A 13343-nucleotide genomic window follows, 5' to 3' on the forward strand; every position below is an offset into this window, starting at 1 on the left:
CTTACTGCCTAATTGGGTTCAAGCAGGCCGGTGTTAATTCCAGTTTATGCAAGCCAACGCGGGATCCACAGGCAGAAAATTGGGCATTGAGCTCGGGGTAGTCATGGTTAGTTACGTTTTGCTATCCAATTGCTGCTGGTGGTGGTAATTGTAGGTTTGGGGGCTGGGTCCACAGTAAATCTGGAGGTAAGTTAACCTGCCCCTGGGAGCTCAGGCAGGTCAACCTAACCTACCTTTTTGAAGTTTGGTTTCCTTATCTGGAAAACGGAAGTAATAATCCTAGTTAGTAAGCGACAAAACTGGCTGGACCTGGCCCTCGGGTGTTCAGTCTGTGATAGCGTTGTTGTCTGAGAGATACGGGATGCAGTGGGGCACAACTCTGAACTCCTCTTAGGATCAGAATAACAAGAATAGCTAATGCTTCACGTTGTGCCCATGCCCTGCCTGGCACAGTTCTCAGTGGATTGTGACTATCAGTTAATTTAGCGCTGTGAGGTAGAAGATACTCTTCTTATTCTTGTGTTACACATGAGGAAATTGAACACAGGCTATCATAACCAGTCTGTCCTCGATCTCTACTCGGTTGCCTCTCCGGAAGCACCCTTTTTTGTAAAATACCTTAAGGAAGAGCTTTTTTGTTTCTCTGGCTTCAAACTTACCTTAATGGCAAGCGAGTTTCTTGTGTTGAAGGTACGAAGACTTGGGGGGCCTCTCGATTGAAAATTGGGAGAGTTGGTCAGGACCAGAAGCTCTGCAGATTCTTTTTTTTTTTTTTTTTAATTTATTGGGGACATTGGTTAATAGGACCATATATGTTTCAGGTGTGGATTTCTATGTTACAAGATCTGTATATTGCACTGTGCCCACCACCCAAAGTCAAATCATCTCCCGTTACCATATAGTAGGCCTCATTCACCACCCCCACCCACTCCCTGGGCTATCTTTTTTTTTTTTTAATATATATTTTACTGATATTTTACAGAGAGGAAGGGAGAGAGATAGAGAGCTAGAAACGTCGATGAGAGAAACATCGACCAGCTGCCTCTTGCACACCCGCTGTCGGGGATGTGCCCGCAACCAAGGTACATGCCCTTGACCGGAATCGAACCCGGGACCTTTCAGTCCGCAGACGGACGCTCTACCACTGAGCCAAACCGGTTTCAGCCGTGGGCTATCATCTTAAAGGGATAGCCATAGCTTTGAGTTTGTCTTAGCATGCCACCTCTGGTTAGACTTGAAGCAAATCTGGCCTTTTAGGTATTGGGAGGCGCACTTGGGGTAATGAAAAGACAAGCAGGAGCCACTGTTAGGCACTGATTTCTATGGGATCTTGTATGTAATGCATTTTCATTACTCTCCATCTATAGCCAAAAACTGGACAGAATTGGCATGTCCTTGGCATTTAGGACTAATATGCTAATAATACCACATGGATCATTTCAGTCCTCAACAACTCCTTCAGGGTAGACCAAGAATTGTGACACCCTGTTCTCTCTGTTGTGAAAGTGACTCGCTGAGGATGGGAGAGGGTGGGACAGTCAGACAGCAGGTGAGGGGCAGAGTTGGGTTCTCCTCTCACTGTAAAACCAGAGGTGGACAGTAAGGACTTTGCAAACTATAGTCTGTTGGGTCCCAAACATGGTCCATCACCAGAATCATGTGAGCAACCTGTTTTTGTACAGCCCATGAGCTAAGGATAATTGTCCATACAAACATTACAATTTGATGATATGGAACATTTAACTTTGAATCCCAATTAAATAAAGATGTTATTTCCCCTACACACAAAAAAGAATTCTGTGTTAGACCTTTATTACAAAAATTATATATTTTTAATTTAATCAATAAAGGAATTGTGTGACCCTGGTTGGTTGCTCAATGGTTAGAGCATCGGGTTATGGGTTCGATTTTAAATCTAGGTCAGTCCAGGTGTGCAGGGAGGCAACCAGTCGATGTGTCTCACTTTCTCCCCATCCTCCTTCCTTTCCACTCTCTTTAAAAAAATCAATGGAAAAAAGTATCCTCCTGTGAGGATTTATTTATTTATATTTTAATATATTTTTATTGATTTCAGAGAGGAAGGGAAAGAGATAGAAACGTCAATGATGAGAGAGAATCATTGATCAGCTGCCTATTGCAGGTCCCCTACTGGGGATGGAGCCCACAAGCTGGGCATGTGCCTTTGGCAGGAATTGTACCTTGGACCCTTTAGTCCTCAGGCCTGGTGCTCTATCCACTGAGCAAGACCAGCCAGAGTTTCATGTGAGGATTTAAAAAAACAAAACACAAACTAATAAAAAAACACACAAGAAAACTTCTTTTCTCTCACAATAAAGTGCCTGTGTCGTATTGTCAGTTTTGCCTTTAGGTAAAGTTTACTATCTGGTTCTTTACAGAAGAAGTTTGGTAAGCTCTGGCTTAGTAGAGTAGGAGGGGGGACCCTGAGATCTGGGTTTTTTAATTTAAAAAAAAATTACTAAGTTTGTGGCAAGCCATTCGTTTGGTTGGTGCTTTGGGGGCTCTCCAAATCCTGGTGTGTGTGCCCTTTAACTAGTTGACACCTAGTGGAAATCAGTCTCAATTCAAGAACCTGCATTAGAAGAGAAATTCTCTTTGTTGCCCGTTTAAAATTGAACACCACTTCTATCCAGAGGTTCTGTGTAACCAGCTAAAATTTTTTATCTTGCATATTCAGAATATTTCAGAAGGCTTTTGCATATCTTGTAGTTACATGGTTACTTTTTAGATGTCTCCTCAGAGCTAGAGGGTAGGAGCTTTGAACTGCAACGGTTTGAGCTTTGAGGCCTGGTAAGGTGCCACAGCTGTGCGCCCAGTGGCTGACATCAGACCCTCAGAGCGCAGACGATTGCAAACCACAGATAACCTTGGAATCTCTGGTTTGGGCATGCTGCTCTTACTCCATGCATGGACCCTGGAGAACCAACCAGCAGTAACGTGGCTTTGAGCTTCAAGCCCTTCTTTCTACCTCTAGCCTCTTGTGCCTGAGCCACTGAACGAAGGGAATGAATGTGAGGTTGGCCAGGCCTGGGGAAGGAGCTGCTAAATCCAAGGGAATGAGGAGAGCAAACCACAGGCTCAGATTTCTGCCTTCGCTGCTGCTGCATCACCAGCCTCTCGGGTGACTTACTCTAGACTCACACAACCTTATAGGAAACACAGGCAGCCGGTGGAGCTTTGAGAGCTGGTCGTCCCAGAGGTTAGGTCCAAATCAGTTATACCACATTGCCAAAGCAAACTCCAGGCTTCTGGTGATCCGTTACGGAGAGAGTGTAGGATTCTCCTCAGATGTCTCCTTTCCACTGTGCCTGCCCTCTACCTTGGTGCAGTCACTTCAGAAAGGAGATCTTGCTGCTGAGTGCTGGCGAGCCCTGGCAGAACTTGGCCCAGTTGTTTGGCCTGAATTCTGCCTTGGTAAAGAGGAGACTCATTACACTGGTGCCCAGAGGGGGCACTCCCTTACAGATGTTTGCTGCCATGCCCTCCTCTCCCCCCGTTGTGACCTGCCCACACCCTGCTGTGGTTAGTTCTCTGTCTTCTATCAAGTACCCCTCACAGTGCCTGCCACCACTGCAGTCCTGCCACAAGTAAAGAAATGTGCACCTGACTGAATCTTTACATTACACTGAAAACGTCATTTTACAACAAATGATAAATGCCCAACAATGATGCTTCCATTAAAGAGATGGAGTCTGGCAGGGATGGTGAATTTCAAAGGCATCGGTCGTTCAGAACTTCTCATTTAATAAAATTTGTCGAAAAAGATGCACAAAGCACCCAGGGCCACCTGCCTAGACATGGAAGCACCCTCCTTGAATAGAACTAGTTGTCCGGTGAGATTGGTTAACACAAAGTCTGCAAACAAGGTAAAACCTCTTTGCTCTACCACACCAGCCCCTGTCCTGTGCCTCCTGGGCCACACTGTGCTACCCCCTTGTTTTCACTCACATTTATTTTGTTTTGGCTCTACCACTGCCCTGATACACTTGTCTGTCTTCTCCTTTACCCAAACTTGCTCCGGGCAGCAGATCTAAAAGATCAGCTTACTTACTATCTTTTACTCTTCATGTGGATTAAAGTCAGGCTCTCTCCCAGAGTTATTTGCACTTGGAGATTCCAGTTTGGTGAGGAAATTATCAGAGAACAATTAGAAACTTGAATGCTGTTCTCAGCTTCGCTGTTAACTAACTCGGGCATGTTGTTCAGCTGCTCCGGGCCTCTATCTTCTTTGCTCTTAATTAGGTTAGTGTCTTTCAAACTTTTTGATCCTAACAGTGAGAAATGTTTTACAGCACTGCCCAGTGTGTAGATACATACATGTCATTTGAAAAACTGACAGTGAGCTCCCTTACTGCATGTAAAACACTTCTCTATTCATTGAAACAAGTGTGCTTTGACCCATAAATTGGTTTCATTAGTTGTTCGTGTTTGAAAGACATTTAAAATATAAACATTAAGGTTCCTTCACACTCAGATATCTTGTGGTTTGAGTTGGGAGAATGAGGGAATGCCGTTTGTAGCATTGCGAAGTCTGTTCCTGGGGGGTCAGTGATTTCTGCGTTTTGAAGCCAGCTTATCTCAGAGTCCCGTTTTCTTAACCTGCTCTTCTTTCTTCTGGCTCTTTCCTAACCAAAACCTTTTCATGGCATTAGGGAATCATTATCCTAAATTCCTTCTCTGGATGGATGCCTTCCTGTGTTCCTGCTTGTGTCTGTGACCCTAAGCCAAGCATGTTCCTCCACTCCCTTCTCTCTACCCTCATCACCCCCCACCCTCCCTCCATCCTTTGGTGCCCTGCACACTATGCAAGCTCCCACATTTACTAACCCAGTGTGGAGGAGAAAGGTTGTGAACAGAAGATTCACTTGGCTGCTACTCTCACCCAGACTGCCTGGGTGTTCCTCCTGTCCCCACAGCACCTTCCCTTCTTGTCTGTGTAAAATGACTTTGTGATGGTTAGTACCTACCACAATCTGGCATACAGTAAGCGCTCAATAAGCGTTATAGGTTATTATTATGGTTTGTTCCTCTAGAACTCCACAGTTATCACTCACTTAAAAATAAACCTTACATTATCAACAGACACATTATGTATAAAAAGTAACATTTGTTTCAATGGGAAAAGAGGTTAGAAGCTATAGACTACAACTTGCCAGAAGTTATTTTCCCCACAAGCAATTCAGCCGTAAATGCGTCGCTTCAAATGCGTCTCTTTTGCACGTGAGGATAACTGTCCCATCTAAACATCGTGCTCTGCCCGGCACTGGGTTGTCAGTTGTTCCTGCTGAGGAGAATGTCACGACTTGCTGCTCTCCCGGCAGCTCCTTTTGTCACTGCCCTCAAGCAGCTGTTTTAGGCTCCTCTCAAACTGCCCACCTACCCTCTCAGCCCCTTCCCCTCCTAGCTGCGTCCTCCCTCCTTACAGAGAAAAACCTCCTGGTTTCCAAAGAAAAACCTAGACCCGGTCCATGCCCAGCTCAGCTGTCCTTTGGTTCTCACCCCTGCCTGCCCTCTGGTCCCGTTCTTCGTTCTGGGCACCTAGCCACCCTCTTGTAGGGACGCTTCTCCAGCGTGGGGTGTTTGTCCCACCTTAAAGCAAGTGGAAGACCTCCCTTGATTCTTGTATCTCACTGTGGCTATTACCTCTCTCTTCCCTTTTACTGCAGCTTATGGCATTGTCTATAACCACCTTCTCCGTTCCCTCCTCTCACCTCAACCCTCTTCAGGCTGGTTTGCTTCCTAACAGCTTTCCCTGTTTATGGGACTCCTCAGCAGCAGTGTTTACACCCTGACCTTCATGAGATACGCTCCCTCTTTGCCCCTCCCTTTCTCTGTTGTTTTCCTCTATAGACAGGGCTGCTCCCCAGTTTGTGGTGGCCTTTGCCCTCCTCCATGCAGCCATGAAGCATTGGACCCGGGTAAGCCTGACCCTGGGCCCTCCTCTGTATTCCCTCCCGATAGCGTCCTATCCTCCCTCACCAACAGCTGCTGTTCACATCTCTGGCCCTGACCTTCTGGCTGAGCTCAGGACCCACTCAGTATCTACAAAGCACCCCACATTCAGTATGTTCAAAAGAAGCCCTTTTCCCTCCCCCTCCCAACATGTGCACGCGGGATCTTCTTTCTAGCTATCACAGGTTCTGTCAACTCAGAATATTCCCCACTGCAGGCAGCCAGGCTCCCTGCATCACAGCCCCCTGGAAGCCGTGCTTCAAACCTCAGCCAGAATGCTCTTAACAAAACAGATGAAATCATTACCCTATACGTAAAACACATCATTGGTTGTGGGATAAAATCCAGAGTCCTTAGTAAGACCAAGAAGGTCCTGCACGGACTGGCCACTGCTGGCCTCTTCCTCTCATTTTCCCCTCTTGCAGCCCCCTTTCCTGCTGGGCTGGCCTCACTCGCTGCCTTTTATTTCTTCAAATCTATTCCACGCCGTAACTGCCACCATCACCTACTTAGCATCTAATCAGCTTTACCGTCTCCTGTCTCCTTCGTCCTCCACCCCCCAAAGCTCTAGGTCTGGTTCTTTTGTTAGGAAACTCTTACAGAAATTTCCTTCAAAGTGCTTGAGTTTGTAATTATATATTCCTGGGTGTGAGTGTTTTAATTAGCATCTCCCCCCCTGCTTAGCTGGTAAGCTGCTTGATTTAAAGGACCTGGTCTGCTTTGCGCTGTGTATCCTCAGAGCTCAGCACTGTACTTGGCTCGTGGTGGGCATTCTAGAAGTGTTGGTTGAATGAAGGAACCATGGTATTTGCATGTTCTTGTCATTTTCATCGCCCTCTCTCTGGTGAGCCACGCACGAAGCCACTGAAACAAACCATCTGAACTAAACGATAGAGGTTTGGTGCCCTCAGCTCTCCCCTGGTTGGGTGTGAGTTTCTGCCACTGGGTGGGTGGTTCATACTTTCTCAGCACAGTGCTCTTCAACTTCTTCCAGCTTTTATAGCCCGCTAGAGGCCCAGTGCACAAATTCATGCACAGGTGGTGTCCATCTAGCCTGACACCGAGTGGGGTGATTGGCTGGTCAGCTGGGGGGAGGGGCTGTGGGCAGTTGCCTGGCTGGCTTCGCCCCCTGGTTGAACTCCCACTTGAACTCCCAGTCAGACTCCTGGTCGAGGGGACAATTTGCCTATTAGCCTTTTATTATTTAGGGTAATAGTAAAGAATTGACCGTGGGCCCCAGTACATTTACCATTTAGTTATGGATTATTCACATACACTACATATAAGTATATGCACATTATAAAATGTAACACTAAAAATTAAGAGTCCTAATATGCTGGAACTGGTTTGGCTGAGTGGATAGAGTGTCAGCTTGCGGATTGAAAGGTCCCGGGTTCGATTCTGGTCAAGGGCTTGTACCTTGGTTGCAGGCACTTCCCTAGGAGGGGGTGTGCAAGAGGCAGCTGATCGATGATTCTCTTTCATCGATGTTTCTAACTCTCTATCCCTCTCTCTCTTCCTCTCTGTAAAAAAACAAAATATATATTTTTTTAAAAATAAGTCCTAATATTTCTTTCCCTGCATCCCAGTGGAAGGGGACCACTGCTTTAATCGGTTGCCTATTTTATTTTTAATTTGGTCATGAAAGTTCATGTCACACAGGAAATGCCTATACCTTACCAAACACTCCCAGTCCTGGTGTGTGATGGGTAGGAGTGGAGGGTGTTCTTAATCCTCCTTTGATAAGTGGGAAATCCATTGGTCTGCCTGAGATCCCCAGCAAATCAAGGGTCCATTTCTGCGTGTCAGCTAGGTGCTGCCTGGTTAGACTGTGTGCACAGGCCTACCCAAAGCTCCCTTAGGTCACCCCTTAGGGTTCAGCCAAGGCCAGTCCCTGAGCTGTTCCTGCAGATCTGGAGAGGCCCAGAAGTGTCTGAGGTGAGAGGATTCCATCAGTAAGCTGGTCAGTGGAGGGGAGAAGGCTCTCTCCTGCTTACCTTCAGGCTGGGAATAAATCAAAGGCAAGCTCAGACTGGAAGAGGGGGATGGAGGAGCAGAGTGAAACCGGAGGAGACAGGCCTGAGTGTTGGTGTGAAGCACCTTAGCAGGGTGGTGCCAAGACCCAGCAATCATAGGTGTCTAGCTAGGACTGGTTGTCGGATTGTGCTGCCTCCTGCAGAAGTCATGAGAGGGGGAGAGAAAGGGAGTAAGTAAGGATGGTAGGTTTGAGGCAAGATCCTGTAACAGTAAAATTAAAGGGATTATTTCCAGGGGCTTGCATCCCAGGGAGGGACTCATCCCAGGTTATGTGACCGCCTTCACCTTAGTGATTGGTCTCACCTGCAGGCTCATAGGATGTGACTGGAGGGCGGGGTGAAGGGAGCCCACTTTCACCCGCGCTCGGAGTGATGTGGGGAGTTGAAGGAATGCTGTTTGAGTATCTGCAGCAGATTGGATTGTTTAATCCAGTTCCTGTGACCCACTCCCCCTGGGCCAGGAGGAAGGGCTCACAGGAGGTGGTGCATGGGTTTCTGTGGTTGAGGGGGATGGTGGAGAACTCCGCGTACAGATGGGGGGGCTGGGGATATAGTTAGGGAGGCAGACTGCAACCCCAGTTGTCAGAACCACCAAGGAAGCATTTATAAGAAATTCCCAGGCTCTGCCAGCTAAGGAATCCTCCAGGGGGGTGCCCAGGCTGTGTTTTTAGAAGGCTCTGATGGGGCTCTGAGGCACAGCTGGGAGCCACCACACAGGCAGGTGCAGCACTTCACAGCAGGTAGGAAGAAGTAAACGAAGGTGGTAAAGGAGAGAAAAATGGAGCGAGGAAAACAGGAAATAGAAAGAAGGATGTAGGACTTAACCTGCTGTGGGGCAGGGGTCCAGTCCTTGGCCGGCCCCCCACATACCCTCATGGCCACACAGTTGACAGACAAGCACATTCCTGCTCTGACACTTGTAATTTTTCATCTCCCCGTGTCACGGTGCTGCTGCTGGGCGTGCAGCGGGGCTTACTGAGCAAGCCTGGGCTCGGCCCAGCGGGATTTCTAGGGAATGGAGGAGGCAGGCCTGTGGGCCTTTAGTAAGGAGGGGCCTCAGGGCCAACGGTCAGGTGTGGTGGGCAGTGCCCGGGAACATGGAGCTCCATGGCTGGAAGACATCTGGCAAGTACCCTCTTTGGCCTCAGCTGCCTCATCTGTAAAATGGCGACTAACAATGATATCTGCTTCCTGGGAGTGGTGGTCGGTGGGGGGAAGGGGGTCAGTGGTGGAGGGAGACATTGGGACGGAGAGAAATAGGTTTGTGTCAGACGTGCATTGCGGACAGCCTCTGAAGGGTAGTAGGTTCTAACCAGCCCAGGCTTGAACAAGCTGTTTGGACAGGGGAGCCAGCCTGTCTGAAGGAGGCCCCTTCCTGGGTGTCTGAGCTTGCACATGGCGGGAGCAGTTCTTGGGAGAGCTGCCTTTACCTGCCCCTGGAGGAGCTGCTAAAGCAGGTAGGAGGGGCAGAGCCCCCATGTATGAGGTGGGGCTGGAGCAACATCCGCCTAGCTTCGGACTTCCCCTGTCCCAGGGCCTCCCTTTCCCATCTTGGGGTCGGGGTTAGGGGTTCTCTGCCTGGCTAGCCATTCATTCTGGAGCAGTGGCTCTGTGCCAGGAACCCCTCCTGCCTCTTAGCTTACCACCTGGCTGCAGAACTCAGTCTGCCCCTCCCAGGCCTTTATGTTTCATTCAAACAGCTCCTGAGAGGAGGTCTCCAGGAAGTCAGGAAAGGGGGGCAGGCACACTGTGTCCTTCCCAGGTGATTGAAAGATGTAGAAGCCTCGGGACTTCCAGGTCATGCGCAGCATTCTGTCAGCTGGTTCTGGTAGCACCTCACTGGGGTGTGCACTGTGGCTTTGCTCTCGTTGGGTTGGTCAGTGTCTCTTCATCCCACCCCTGGAGGGCCGTGGGGAGGGCTGGCAGAGCCGGCATAGCTCCCCTGCAGCTGGGTGCACCCGGGAGGCTGTGTGATGATGTCATCTGTTCTCCAGCCTCCAGCTTGGCTGCCTGTGCAGGAGATCTGTCTGTTCTGGCACAAGGGCCTGTTCCATATGGAGGGCCAGGAACTGGCCGTCACACCACCCCAGGGCGTTCCTTCCACGTCTGTCCTTCTCCCTCTCCTCGTGGAATTTTGGGTGCACCCTGGGTGTGGCCTGGGAAGAGTGGGAAGGCATGCACTTGAGCAGAGCTCCCAGCTGTCTCTGGGAGGCCTATCTGCAGGGATTGGCCTGCTGCCATAATGATTGGTTCTGCTTCTTTTAGCCCCATCCAGTTTGCTGCTCTGTGGCAGACATGCCCTTATGTGTCTTGATTAAGAGAGCTGGCGGTTTGGCACGTCTAGGTGTGGTCTGTGAGTCTGGGAGGCTTCTCCTCACGTAGGGTCACCCAGGGCTGCTGATTCGGGTGGAGGAAGAGGAGCTGGCCTGGGAGCTGAATGGAATGCTGTTCTTGTAGAAGCAAAGGTGCACTTTTGGTTCAGGGTAGACAGCTGGCCTCTGTAGATGGATGCTTAGGAGTCTTCCCGCAGTTCAAGTGCCCAGTGTGGCCATTCTCGGGGCCACCGCAGGAGAGGGTCAGATGTGGGAATGAAAATGCACCTTGGATGAGGGTGGGAAGATAATGGGGGGATGAGGACAAATATGTAATACCTTAACCAATAAAGAAATTAATATGCAAAAAAGAAGAGAAAAGAAAATGCACCTTCGAGTTTGACCAGTGGCTGTCTGGTCTGAAAGGTACCGTCAGCCGGAAACCAGGCCTGTATGGGCAAATGGCTTGCCAGCCCCAGGAGGCACAGATGTCCCTGCTGATGAGCAGCGTGGCCTGCTAGTGTTTGATGTGGACCTGAGTTATGAGGGTGATTTCTGCAGAGAGAAAATACGTGTGTGGAAGGGCCGGCCATCCGTTGCCACATAAGGCACACCTCGCTTGATTGCACTTCACAGACACTATATTCTTCAAAATTGGAGGTTTGTGGCAACTCTGTGTCAAGCAAGTCTATCCATGCCATTTTCCCAACAGGCTCTTCACATTTTTTAGCAATAGAGTATATTTTAGTTAAAAGTATACACATTTTAAAGACATAATGGTATTGCACACTTAATAGCCTGCAGCATAGTGTAAATATAACTTTCATATGACTAGGAAACCAAAACATTCGTGTGATTCACCTGATTGCAATTTGCTTTGTTGAGATGGTCTGAAACCAAACCTGCAATATCTCCAGTGTCTGCCTGTATTGATTGAATGCCTGCCCTGTGCCTGCTCTGTTCCCTGCTTTCTGCATACAGGTAGCATCGAACTAGATGAGCACATCATTTGTACTGCTCACGTGGGGCTAATATTCCATTGAGGAAGACAGTCAGTAATCCAAGCAAAGGCATAACTGCTGGTGTGAGTCCGTGACGACAGATAAAACTGTGCTAAAGGGAGTGGGTGACCCAGGAAGGCCTCTCTGAGGATGAGCAGAGACTCACGGAACCTGCGCTGGACTTCTGGGCCCCCAGGAGCCAGAATCTTAAGTATCTATCTGATCAGTGAGTACCTATGAGTCACCTGCTGATGAGCAAGCTGAGGCCAAGGGAGGTTACAGTGCAAATTCATGAGGTGATAGTAGGAAAGATGAAATGATGCAAAAGAGGGACTAAATGTAACTGGCCAGTATTCTGCTCACAACCTTGGGTGTTTGCTCTGGCCAGCTTACCCTCTGCCTTTTCATCTCAGAATGTGTTTTATTATCCTCTTGAGACTCACACTTTGAAAAATTTATACTTCCAGATTGCATTTATTAACAATAATAGTTTTTCATTTATGGCTCTTGGGTGGGGGGGGTTGGGGGTTGGGAGGCAGAAATGTCAAACACATCTGTAACTGCCAGTCGGCCTCCAGGCAAGGGCTTACCCACCTGGAGCTGGTGTTTTGCCTGCCTAGGCAGAGGTCTGGCCTAATTTTCTTAACCACAGGCTCTTCTCCCTGTCACGGTGGGTTCCCATTGGTCTTTTTGAAATGGCGGTTACGTGGAAGGCCCCCTTGCTCCTTTGGATTCCGTCTGGACCAGGGCCTCCCTCCTGTGGAGGGTCCAGATGCCTTTGGGTGGGCTAGGGAGAACCTCCCGGTGCCTCTGACCAAAGATGGAGAGGCAGGGCTCAGGGTGCCCGCGGTGTGTCTGAGCGGGAGAAGCCCGAAGTTAGTTCAGGTCACAAATCCAGCCCTGACCCTCCTCTTCCGAGGACAGGCTGGGCATTAATTGGCTGATGGTTTTCATCTAGGAGCAGGTTCCTGCATGAATTTGAAAGGAGCTTCTGGTGAAGTAAGACTTCCTCAATCAGCCTGTTAGGGAGGCAGCTCCCAGCGTTATGGGCCCGAAGAATGTGATGCCTACTCTTCTGCTTCAAGCTTCTAAAGGGAAGGACCCAGATGGTCATCCTTTTACTCAATATTGAGAAAAAGTAGTGTCTTTTCTGTTTTGCTGATTTTTACCTATTGAATGTCTATGTGCCAGACATCCTATTTATTCATATTTAATCAATACAGAAATACTACAAAACAAGTGGGGTTATTCCCACTTTGACAGGGAACTGAGGCTCAGAAAAGTAGTTCAGTAATTAGCTCAAGGTCAATTAGTCCTGAGCACAGCCGAGCTTGGGTGCAAAAGCCACTGACTTCAGAGCTGTGCACGGAGCCGCAAATCTTCCCTTTGACCTCCTGCCTTCCTCCAGCCACTTAGGGGCTGCTGAGAATACTTTCATCTCCTGACTTCCATTTCCTTTATCATAACTGGTGATGCCAAAATCTCTGATTTTTAAAAGGGTTCTTTGTGTGAAATAGGATATATATTGAAGTGAACAATAAATGTGAGGGCCAATGATTTTTCTTTAGATCCCCCCCCCCCCCCCCATTAATGATTATTTCACATTGTTGGGGAAATCCCTGTGAAATCCATGTTTCCTGTGTCTGCCCTTACCTTTCTGGGCCAGGGCCTTAATGAATATGTCTGGATTTCCTTTTACACTCTGATGCGCTTCATGCACGAGGGCTTGTACACATACCCCAGGGTGCCGCAGATGCTAGAGGGTCTGGAAAGTGGGAGGAGGCCACACTGTCTTCCAGTAAAAGTTGGATAAGACGTAACTAGGGCCTGAGGTGCTGCCTCAAAGCCAGCAGCAGTGTGTTCTGACCTGTGAGAAAAGAGTCCGAAAACAGCTGTTGTGGAGCAGGCGTGGCGATCATGGTGAGCCTGGCCATCAGCAAGACCCCCTCTGGGACAGGAAGGAGGTTTTACCCCTTACTGAGCACCTAGTACAGGCCTTGCAGCATGCTAGCTAGTGAGCAGGC

The 13343-nt window shown here is 48.7% G+C and overlaps 1 protein-coding gene and 1 long non-coding RNA gene across 2 annotated transcripts in view; both read left to right on the plus strand.

Annotated features, from left to right (window-relative positions):
* LOC311624814 overlaps window positions 1-13343 on the plus strand; it is a 654664-nt gene that overhangs the window by 486996 nt on the left and 154325 nt on the right. The gene's annotated exons all lie outside the window — the stretch shown is intronic.
* ANP32A (acidic nuclear phosphoprotein 32 family member A) overlaps window positions 1-13343 on the plus strand; it is a 39172-nt gene that overhangs the window by 3788 nt on the left and 22041 nt on the right. The window lies entirely within an intron of this gene.

The sequence above is a fragment of the Pipistrellus hanaki genome (assembly GCF_964339955.1).
Source record: "Pipistrellus hanaki genome assembly, chromosome: 1".
NCBI classification, from domain to species: domain Eukaryota; kingdom Metazoa; phylum Chordata; class Mammalia; order Chiroptera; family Vespertilionidae; genus Pipistrellus; species Pipistrellus hanaki.